The following is an 11,523-nucleotide window of genomic DNA, read 5'->3' as shown; positions in this document are numbered from 1 at the left end:
TTAAAAAATAGAATCAGCATTCATTTTTATCAATTTGGGAAGTAATCTGATGTATTTAGTAGTTTAATTCCAAATACATGTCAATGCTTTGAAAGCCACATTTACCACTTATTTGTGCTTTTCAAGGAGTAGCTCTTAAATATTTCCCCGAGCTTCATAAAAGGGATAATAAAAATTTATAGTAAATTGTTCTTGAACAAGGAACTATTCCCTGCAAAATAGCTCACATGAGCTTAAGGGGGCAGTTTTTCTTCTCTTTGCTTCTTAGATCAGCCCTGCTGAAAACAGAGAGAGCGTGTAATAAATGACCTTAAATAATTCACTTTTTGTAAAATGCAAAGTCTTTAAAGTTTCCTTCAAAAATTAGTAAGGTTGTTTAGAGTGATGGAGTCTACCAGTTCATTTCACATAGGCCGTTAGAAAGCTTCCAAAGAGTAATGCCTCTTAGGCATTACACAGAAGCATAGGAAGAGGCAGTTTTAACTTTATGAAAACAATGTAACTTTGAAAAAACTTGGTTGTAGGCAGATTATGTAATTTTATGGGAAATTCTTTCACATCTGTAGACCTAAACTTTCTCCAGAATACCTTTGGTGTATTTTTAAGATCTCTTTAAAAGGTGTGAGTAGTTTGTCGATACTTTAGATAAAGGGCTTTCAGTAGATACTGCTTGGTGTAGGGAATCTGTATTATAAATTAGTTTTTGTCTGTTTATTCCAATGAGATTATTTTCCATTAATAAGAGCTTCATTTTCATTTAGTCCTGCTATCTAAATTTATGTAAGACTCTAACCTTTAGTGTTTGGTGGCTTCATCCCAGACAAAAGGAAATACAATGCCACAAATTGATATTATGTGGTTTTTTTTTTTTTTTAGGGTAAAGGAGAAGAGCTGTAGAAAATCCATTCGAAATTAATTGGTCATAGTTAGAAAAGTCAAAGAGAGGCTGGTGATTTCTCAAGGTGAATGCACTGCTAATAGAAATTATCCACTGTTCTCTTGGCTTGGTTTTATCTCTCTGAGTTGTTAGTCCCTGAGTGAATGCCTTTGGAGACACTCTATTCTTAAACCAATGATATGGATAGAGTTCTTTAAAAGCACTCTATTTTAGCCAATGTTGTCATTGCAGTTAACGATCAGAGAGTGACATTTCATGGGTCGATATTAACTTATATGAAATTGTTTCTTAATGGAAATATGACATGTTCTCTGTGTCATTAGAAATCATAAAATTTATGAAATCTCTCATGAGCTAGAAAAGTAGAGATTGTTTAAAGTTGACATTTTCTTTCTGTTTCTCTGAAGCTATATGGTGGAATTGCAGCATCTTTAGGGAATTAAGCTTTAAAATAGACTACTTCTACATAGTAGTGAAATCTAGCTTATTTCATATTATCCTAGAAACACTGACATTAAAGGGATTATAAAAATTGTCTTGTTCAAGTATCACTGCAGGCTTGTATCTTCTCCATATCACATCTGACAAGCTAGTCTTACTTCTTGAACTCACCCTGGTGATGAGAAAGCTTTCTGCGCTGAGGCATCCTCTTTCATTCATGCATATCTATAACTGTTACAAAAGCCTTCTCTGTATACTGTTGAAATCTGTTTTTGTGTGTTTCAGTTCTTTTGTCCTAGTGATTCCCTCCAAACAAGTTGTATGTGCATGAATATACAGCATTTCAGAAGTCTGAAGACAGTTAACAAATTCTTCTTAAGCCCCTCTTTTCATGGCTAAGCATCCTCCACATTTCCTTCAACTGCTCCAAAACTGATACAGCTTCAATTTCATTAATTTGTTCATTCTTCTTCAGATGTTCCTGATTTTTCAATATTCCTCTTGAATTGTGCTTCCAGAATTTTACATAGATTCTAAGGGTGGTCTCATTTATATAGAATATCATGAAATTTTTCACTGTATCATTGGAGATTTTCTATGTCCATTTGTGCAATTTAACATTGACCTTATTGGATGGTCTCATCACATTGCTGACTGATTGTGTTTCCTGTTAAACTATAACCCCCTAATCTTTTACAGGAGGTACTAATAATCTTTACCTACTGGACCTGTATTTGTATAATTTTTAAAAATCCAAGTCCAGGTTCTTACTAATATCTTACATATTAGTTTTTTAATTTCTATTTAAGAAATGTTTATGTTGTTAGACTTGAACCATTATTCTGAAACTTTATTGTATTGTCGAACATAATGACTTTCTTTACAAGCTTTATGAATCCACTAAATAAGCTATTAAATCATTATGAACATTTTCAATAAGATAAAGTAAAATGATCTAAGGATATTCAAGACCTCTTTAGTATATTTCATTGCTGTTTCTCTGCAAGATCCATTCCAACTTCCCCTTGACTTGTACCAGCTATGAGGTTGGGAGGGCTTGATTCATATCTTCTTTAGGCCTTAGCCCTGATTTGTTGAAGCTAGTTGGCATAATTTAAGTATGTCACAGTTCTTGGTTCATGGATAGCTCAGTCAGAGAATAGATCTTCTTTGATTGGATAGAATGTTAGGTTGAGGAAAAAGAAGTCTCTTTCTTTTGCTCTGGATGATAAGATGTGCAGATATGAGGCCTGTAACTGCTTATAGCTACTTTGCTAACATGAGGGATGCCAGCCTAAGTGTGAAGGCTTAGTTGAAACACATAGTTGACAAAACATCTTATAAATGAAATGAAAATTCTAGTCTGGCAATGTCTAAGGCTTTATCTGTCTCTAAACTTTTTAGTTAAATGAGTAACTATACTCAGAGAGTAAGGAAATTAATGCTAGCTACCTTAAGATACCATGAAAAATGGGTAGGTTAACACAACGAAAGGCTATATTTTATCCACATAAGGTCTGATGTGAGTTGTCATAGGTTGTCCTTTCTGTAGTCACTCAAGGAACCAGACTTCTTCCATCTTACGCTGCCACCATCTCAACTTGTGGCAGGGAAAGAGAGAGAGTGAGAGGAAGAATTTGACTTTTAACTGCCTTGGTCTGGAAATAAAATATTTTGCTTCTACTCTTAATTCATTAGCCTGAACTAGTCACATGGTCCCAAATCAAATGCCAGGGAGGCTAGGAATTGTAGAGAATATTTTGAATATTAGGTGAGCATTAATGGCATCTGCAACCCAACACCCTCTCTTTAAGAAACGTAGGTTTTCACAAAAGACTGAAGGAGCCACTGATCATAAGCTCTGTCTGCTTTCCATCTGCAGCCATCCCAGAGACATGGATGTATTAATGGACTAGCTACTGGCTTAGAGCAGTGTGAAAACACACAAATTATAATAATAAATTCTTCCAAGACACTATCTCTTCCTTTCATTTTGAAAGTCAAGACTAAATGTTTATAACTGGATTCCTAGTCACATCTCCCATTTTCCTTGGTGGCTGAAAGATAAGAAATTTCCGTTCCTGCAGTTCACTATCTCATCTGTAAGTTTTTACCATACTCTAGTATTTAATATTTTTAGGCCTGGAGACTTGAAATCATTTAGAGAAGCTAAATGCTATCTTATCATCTCTTTACATATGCTGAGGTTCAATTGCTTTTACCCGTATTATTCAACCTTCTCTAGGCTAAAAGTTATTCTTCTGGTCAGAGAATATGGAAGTAAAATAGAATTTTCCAAATCCCATTTTGTGTCACTTGTTCAATTTATAAAATCTTGCCAGACATATTACAGGTAAATTCTCTTTGTTCTTGCTCTGGATATAAATGTAACTTAAAAATGTTTTATTTTCCTTATGCAGTTTATTCACAAACCTCAATTCATTCTCGGTTTTCTGGCACTGTTCTCACAGGCTCATGTTTCTTTCATATTTGTGCTTGGTTATATGCCTCTATACCTCTTTTCTACATATAAATTTAAAACTTAAAACCATCCAAGTGATCTTTATGGAGCCACTATGAATCTTCAGATCCTCTCCTTGATAAGTGTTCTTGTAATTTCATAGGCGGAAATTCAATTTCAAGTGATTTCCAAACTCTGAACTTTCCCATTTTAGAGTCTGAAACTACATGACCATTTATATCTTTCACTACTTTCTTTGACATTTTCCTGTCTGAAGTTTAAGGTAGCTTTTCCCCCTGATCATCATGGTCACCATGTGTTTGGAATATCCTTGGTGCTTAATAAGTTATTTTTGAATGAATGCGTTTGAACTAAGCAAGAATAAGATTCCTTTTTCATGAGAATCCTATCTCATCTTTTTTTTTTTTTAACTGAATCTTTCCATCAGTCTTTAGACAATGTTGATGATTCAGTCTAACTGAAATCTTTTTTTTAAAATGGGAATTTCAATTTGTTTTTTTTAATAACTTCTGACAAGCTTTCTATTCATGGAGATTAAAATTTTTACATAAAGTTTGCTAAACTCTTTTGAATGAGTGTAACACCCAGCGTCAAAGTTATAGTTTTAATATCCATATAGACAGTTATTACTCTACAGATAATTATATGTAATCTTGTGTTCTTATCAACAGGCTTTATCGGTCATCAGAGAAGTAGGTCAAGAGAACACAAATGTAATTCCATTATCATTATTAAGGGCAGACAAACTTTGATATCTCTTTCATATCTGTTTCCCTAGGACTTTATGAAACAAGCTAGTCTATATTCACTATTTCATAACTTTTAAAAAGTTTTACTCAATCTTATTGAAGTTCTTAAATATTGCTTCAGAATAAAGGGGAAAATGTATGCTAACTTTAAATGTAAGTTGTTAGCATTGACATTAGCATCAATAAAAGAAGCAGACATTTATGAATCATAATCAAAGAACTGTTATTTTACAATAGAAGATTTTTTTTAACTTTGGAGACCACAGTTCACCTAATCTAGCCCTCCCATAGATTTCTCTACAAAACCCAAGGTAGATAGTTATTATGACTGTTTGACTATTTCCAGGAATGAAAATCCTTTCTATGGTAATTCCTTTTCTAATCAGTCACATTATAATTTCTCTTTATTACTTTCCTACATTATCTTCTGTTTCTTGAATTCTGAGTCTTCTTTAATGGTTTATGTCATTGTTGGGCAGGAACATAACCTTAGGATCTTCCTTATGGAGCATATAAGGCAGACTTTCAGAATTGTTGATATTTATGAAGAAAAATTGAAAAGTGAATGAGAGCTATTATAATTATGCTGATACAGTAAGTACAAAATTAAGATAATGCTGAACAAATCTGTATTAGTTATTCTTTTGTTGGAAAAAAAATTTAATTTTACTTCCAAACTTTCATGATAGCTTGACTTGGAAGAGAATTTTAAATTGGAAATAATTTATCCCTCAAACTTCAAAGACATTATAGTTTGGCTTCAAGAGTTTCAAGTAAGAAGTCTGAGCACAGTCAGATTTTTATCACCTCCCCTTTGCCTCCCTACTAGAAGCATTTAGAATATTCCTTTAATCTTTGGTTCAGTATACAGTATTAATGTATAAAAAACTTTTGAAATCTTATATATTTTTAACACTCACAAATTGGAATTTAAGAATTCCATGTACATCAGCCTCAGGAAATGTGAAACCACTAGGGATAAATCTAACGAAAACTGCAAAACCCTGCTGAGAAACATTTAAAAAGATCTAGAGAGATAAACTATGTTCATGGGTCAGAAGACTCAATAGGGTTAAAATGTCAATTCTCCCCAAATTTATCTATAGATTCAACTAAATCCCAATAAAATCCAAGCAGACTATTTTCTTTTTGGGTAGAAATTGATAAACTGATTCTAAAATTTATATGAAGATGCAAAGGACCTAGAATGGCCAACAACTTTGAAAAAGGGTAAAATTTGACAACTAATACTACCTGATTTTAAGATATTATACGATTTATAAAGCTACAGTAATGTTTTGATTGGTATTGGCATGAAAATAGATGTATAGGTCAGTAGAAAAGAATAGAGCTGAGAAATAGACTCACTCATATATTGACAATTAAATTTTTACAAAGTTGCAAAGGTAATTCCGTTGAGAAAGGATAGCCTTTTCAAGGAATGGTGTTGCAACAACTGAAAACACATATGCAAAACAATGAATTTCAACCATCTCACACAATTTAACTCAAAATGGATCATCAACCTAGATTGAAAACCTAAAACTGTAAATCTTCTAGGTGACAACATGAGGGAAAAACCTTTGTGACTCTGTGTTGCAACATCAATAGCATGATCCATAAAAAAACAAATTAATAAGTTAAACTTCATCAAAATTTAAAATTTCTGTTCTTTGAAAGACTGTTAAAAGAATGAAAATACAAGCCAACGACTGGGAGAAAATATTTGCCAATCACATATCTGATAAAGGAATGATTGTCAGAATATATTAGGAACTCAAATCTGAATAATAAGATAACAAAAATCCAATTTAAAAGTGGCAAAAGAGACTCCTCCTTGCCATCCGGGTTGGTGCTTGCCCTCGCTGTCCTGTTCCCGGCCCCATGGAAAAGACGGAGCTGATCCAGAAGGGCAAGCTGGCCGAGCAGGCCAAGCGCTATGACGACATGGCCACCTGCATGAAAGCCGTGATGGAGCAGGGCGCGGAGCTGTCCAACGAGGATGCAACCTGCTCTCGGTGGCCTACAAGAACGTCGGGGGCCACACGTCCGCCTGGAGGGTCATCTCGAGCATCGAGCAGAAGACCAACACCTCCGACAAGAAGTTGCAGCCGATTAAGGACTATCGGGAGAAAGTGGAGTCCGAACTGAAGTCCATCTGCACCACGGTCCTGGAATTGTTGGATAAGTCCTTAATAGCCAATGCAACTAATCCAGAGAGTAAGGTCTTCTATCTGAAGATGAAGGGAGATTACTTCCAGTACCTTGCTGAAGTTGCTTGTGGTGATGATCAGAAACAAACAATAGATAATTCCCAAGGAGCTTACCAAGAGGCTATTGATATAAGCAAGAAAGAGATGCAACCCACACACCCAATACGCCTGGGGCTGGCTCTTAACTTTTCTGTATTTTACTATGAGATCCTTAATAACCCAGAACTTGCCTGCACACTGGCTAAAACGGCTTTTGATGAAGCCATTGCAGAACTTGATACACTGAATGAAGACTCATACAAAGACAGCACCCTCATCATTCAGTTGCTTAGAGACAACCTAACATAATGGACATCAGACAGTGCAGGAGAAGAATGTGATGTGGCAGAAGGGGCAGAGAACTAAGTGCATACAGGGTGTCATCCTTCTTCCCCTCAAGAAACCTTTTTACTCATCTCCATTCCTTATTCCATTTGGATTTCCTATAGCAAAGAAACACACTCATGTGTATGGAATCAACTGTTTATAGTCTTTTCACACTGCAGCTTTGGGAAAACTCCATTCCTTGATTTGTGTTTGTCTTGGCCTTCCTAGTGTGCAGTTACTGCTGTAGAAAAGTATTAATAGCTTCATTTTATAAAAACACAAGTAACTTCCAAACACTTATGTAGAGAACTAAAAATCTATCTGGTATTTAAGTAACCTGAACCAGTTCTGCACGTGACTGTGTTTTGTATTACTGTGAAAATATGAAAATGTAGTTAATTACAATTTAAAGAGTGTTCTACATAACTTCTTGATTTCTACATTCCCTCCCTTACTCTTCTTTGGGGATTTTCTTTCAGTAAGCAACTTTTCCATCCTCTTAATATATTCCTTTTTGGTAGGAATCCAGAAGTATTAGATTGAATGGAAAAACATTTGACATTTTGAGGCTGGGGGTCACAAGTTAAAATGCCTCCTGTATCATATATGATGGAGGTCTTGTGTATCTGTGACAACAGGGACTTTCCTCATTCACTCTTCATTTACTGCTGTTTAAGTTGACAACTTCCCTTCCCAATAAAAATTCACTTACATCTCCTGCCTTTGTAGTTCTGGTATTCCCTTTACTATGTAATAGAAGTAGCATGTTGCTGCCAAAATACAAGCATTGCTTTTGGCAAATGAAAGTGCATGTCATTTCTTAATACACTAGAAAGGGGAAATAAAGTACACAAGTCCAAGTCTAAAACTTTAGTACTTTTCCATGCAGATTTGTACACATGTGAGCGGGTGTCCAGTTTGTCTAATGATTGTTATTTAGAGAGTTGGACCACTATTGTATGTTGCTCTAATAATCATTGACTGTAGTCCCAAAAAAGCCTTGTGAAAATGTTATGCCCTATGTAATAGCAGAGTAGCATAAAATAAAATTACATTTTATAAACCAAAAAAAAAAGTGGCAAAAGATTTGAACAAGTTCTTGCAATAAAGAAAACATATGGATAGCAAATAAACACAAAAAAGATGCTCAACTTTATTAGGGAAATGCAAATTAAAATTACAATGTGATACCACTGTAAACCTGTAAGAATGTCTAAAACTAAAAAGACTGACCATACCAAGTGTTGATGAGGATATGAATAAACTGGAAGTTTCGTACACTGCTGGTGAGAATGTAAAATTGTACAACAATGTTGGAAAATGTTTGACAGTTTCTTAAAAAGTTTATCATTCACCTACCATGAGATCTAAGCATTTTGCTCTGCATTCCACACATAGTAATGAAAGCATAGTCTATACCAAGACTTATACACAGATGTTTATAACAACTTTATTTCTAATGTTCAAAAACTGGTAACAAACCAAATAGCCATCAACAGGTTAATGGCTAAACAAACATAATGGAACAATCTTCTTCAATCAGAAGAAATGAATTACTGATACCTGTTACAAAAAGAGTGATTCTGAAAATAGCTAGCTATCCTGAGTGAATGAAATCAGGCTAAAATCAGTACATAATGTTAAATTCCACTTACATAGCATTCTGGAAGATGCAGACTAATCTCTAGTGACAGCAGAATAATAGTTGGAAATGGGGCAGTAGAAGGACAGGAGTGAATGGGGTGGGAAAGAGGTGTGATAAAGGGCATAAGAAAACTTTTGGGAGTGATCAATATAATCAATATCTTGATTGTTTCACAGGTACATACACATGCCAGATCTTATTAAGTGTGCACTTTAAATATGTACAGTTTATTTTACTTTAATTATATTTCAGTAAAGCTGTTAAAACTAATAAGAATGTGGTAATATAGTGTTATTAATACAACAAATAGCAATAGCTTTCTTTGATACTGGAAATAAAGATCTATAATAGAGATAGAATAACTTTACCAAGAAAGCTATGGAACTCAAGGAAAACAGATTTTAAATTTAATAGACAGATATAAAATAAGATACGGCAAAAGGAAATACAGTCATGTTCTTAGATGAGAAGACAATGTATATGAGTTACATTTTCTTTGACTAATATTTTAGAATTCAAACACTGTTTGAGGAGATATAGATCGAATAAAATAACCTCAAGATATTCTGCAAGACTTTATGGTTCAGATTAGCCAAAAATTTTATTACCAATAAATATATTGAGTTGGGATTTACTTATCAGATTTCAGAACATACTACAGAGTTACTGTAATCAAATCTACTTATTATTAGTATAGGAATAAATCAGTAGAACTGGTCTGTAAAGACAGTCTGTAAATAGATTCTGGTATACACGATAATTTATGTATGTCTAAGATGAAATATAAATCCAGTGAGAAAGAATAGTTTATTTAATGTGAAAACAGCTAGAAGAAAATAAAGTTCGATTTCTCTCTCTTACAGCATACAAAAGACACAAATTTCAGAATCTGTACCATCTATAACTTGAAAAAGTCAGATGTGGTGGTTCCCATAATTTCCCTGCTTATTTTGTCTTTCTAGTACATGTAAAAACCAAATACATTAGGTAGATTACATTAACCTAAGCAAGTGATAGCTTTAATGACTGCTAGCTGGAATAACCTGGATACTATCAGATTCTCTGGGTCATAAATTCCACTGTGAGTACAACAACCCTTTGGCTAATAGAAATTTTATAATTGAGATTGAACCAGCTTAAGTCCAGAAGGCACAAGAAAATTACTTGAATAAATAGTCCAGATTCCCGTGGTATTTACTACCCTTGCACTTCAACTCCTAACTTCAGCTTCATGGATCGTTCCCCACTACTAACTGAAAGAGTGGTAAAGTGCTTAGATCTGAATCCTAAAATGCCAGCACAAGATGATACAATGGGCCCATAAATAGAGTAGCCATTGTGGAAGGTGTAGAGGCAATGCATGGACTCTATAGCATATTCTTCCTTTACCAGGGTTTATTAGCTACTGCTTCTGTCTGAATGACTATTCAGTCAGCTGCAGAGATTGATATGGGACCAATCCTTGAGAAAACCAACTAGCTACTGATCACAGAGGGATAACATTGGGCCCCTTCGGTCTTGGATGAGATAGCAGTGTTTTTTTTTTAAATTACAATCAATATTTACTCTAGATATGGGCTGGTTCTTCTTATCTACAATGTGTCCACCCCCACCACCATCTGAGTGCTTATAGAATGTCTGATTTATAAACACGTTATCCCAAAGGATGTTGCTTCAGACCGAGGTCCATTTGATGGTAAAGGAGGCACAAAAATAAAAAGCATAACGATAGGATCCACTGGTCTCCTGCATGCAACTGACCTACTAGGATGACAGAACATACTGCTAAAGGCTTAGCCAAAGCACTGGCTTAGGGACAATACCCTGTAGGGGTAAGGCGCTGTTCCCTAGGAGGCCATTATGTAATCAACTAACAGTTTATTTTCTGTTGGGGCATCCCCTAAAGCTAAAATATACAGTTCCAGGCACTATATGTTGGAAATAGGATTAGTTCCTATCAACATCTATTGAGGATTGTGGTTTTCAGGGAGGTAACACTCAGTCAGCCAGGGGACAGAGAATTTCACTGAATTGGATGTTGTGAGTAGGAACAAACTGCTTTCAGCTCCTCCTCCTGACCGTGGACCAGCAAACAAACACAGGAGCTCCTGTAATATCAGAAGTAATGATAATTGCCATGAAGTATTCAGTTTGATGTCACACAATGGGAGCAGAAAGGAGTACGTCTGGGGACCATCCAGGGGTTTCACTAGGATATCTCTTGTGCTTCTATGCACTGCATTACTAGTAAATGGCCAATTGTATCACCTATGGCCTGTCAAGGGTAAGACAACAAAAGACTCAGAATCTCTGGGGAGGAAGACTGGAAATCTCCATTTCAACTGACTTTTTATTTATTTATATTTTTAATTTTTTGTGGTATGCGGGCCTCTCACTGCTGTGGCCTCTCCCGTTGCGGAACACAGGCTCCGGATGTGCAGGCTCAGCGGCCATGGCTCACGGGCCTAGCCGCTCCGACAACTGACTTTTAAAGTACAAAAACTTGCTATCTTGAGACTTTATACAAGGCATGTACTTGTTTTACATGTATTGACTTTATTAACATTCCTTTGCTTCCTTCTGTTCCCATTCCTACTCTTATGACACCTTAAGTATATGTTTATATTTCTTTTTTAAAAAAGTAAATTTATTTATTTATGTGTTTTTATTTTTTTTGGCTGTGTTGGGTCTTTGTTGCTGTGCAGGGGCTTTCTCTAGTTGTGGCGAGC

General features: G+C 35.2%; 1 pseudogene; it reads left to right on the top strand.

Moving 5' to 3' along the window:
• Positions 1-6,454: 6,454 nt before the first annotated feature.
• Positions 6,455-7,469, top strand: LOC101338408 (14-3-3 protein theta pseudogene; annotated as a pseudogene).
• The last annotated feature ends 4,054 nt before the right edge of the window (positions 7,470-11,523 follow it).

This window comes from Tursiops truncatus, chromosome 4, assembly GCF_011762595.2.
Source record: "Tursiops truncatus isolate mTurTru1 chromosome 4, mTurTru1.mat.Y, whole genome shotgun sequence".
NCBI lineage: Eukaryota > Metazoa > Chordata > Mammalia > Artiodactyla > Delphinidae > Tursiops > Tursiops truncatus.
The sequence above is the reverse complement of the archived record's forward strand: the minus strand, read 5'-3'. Positions and strand labels throughout refer to the sequence as shown.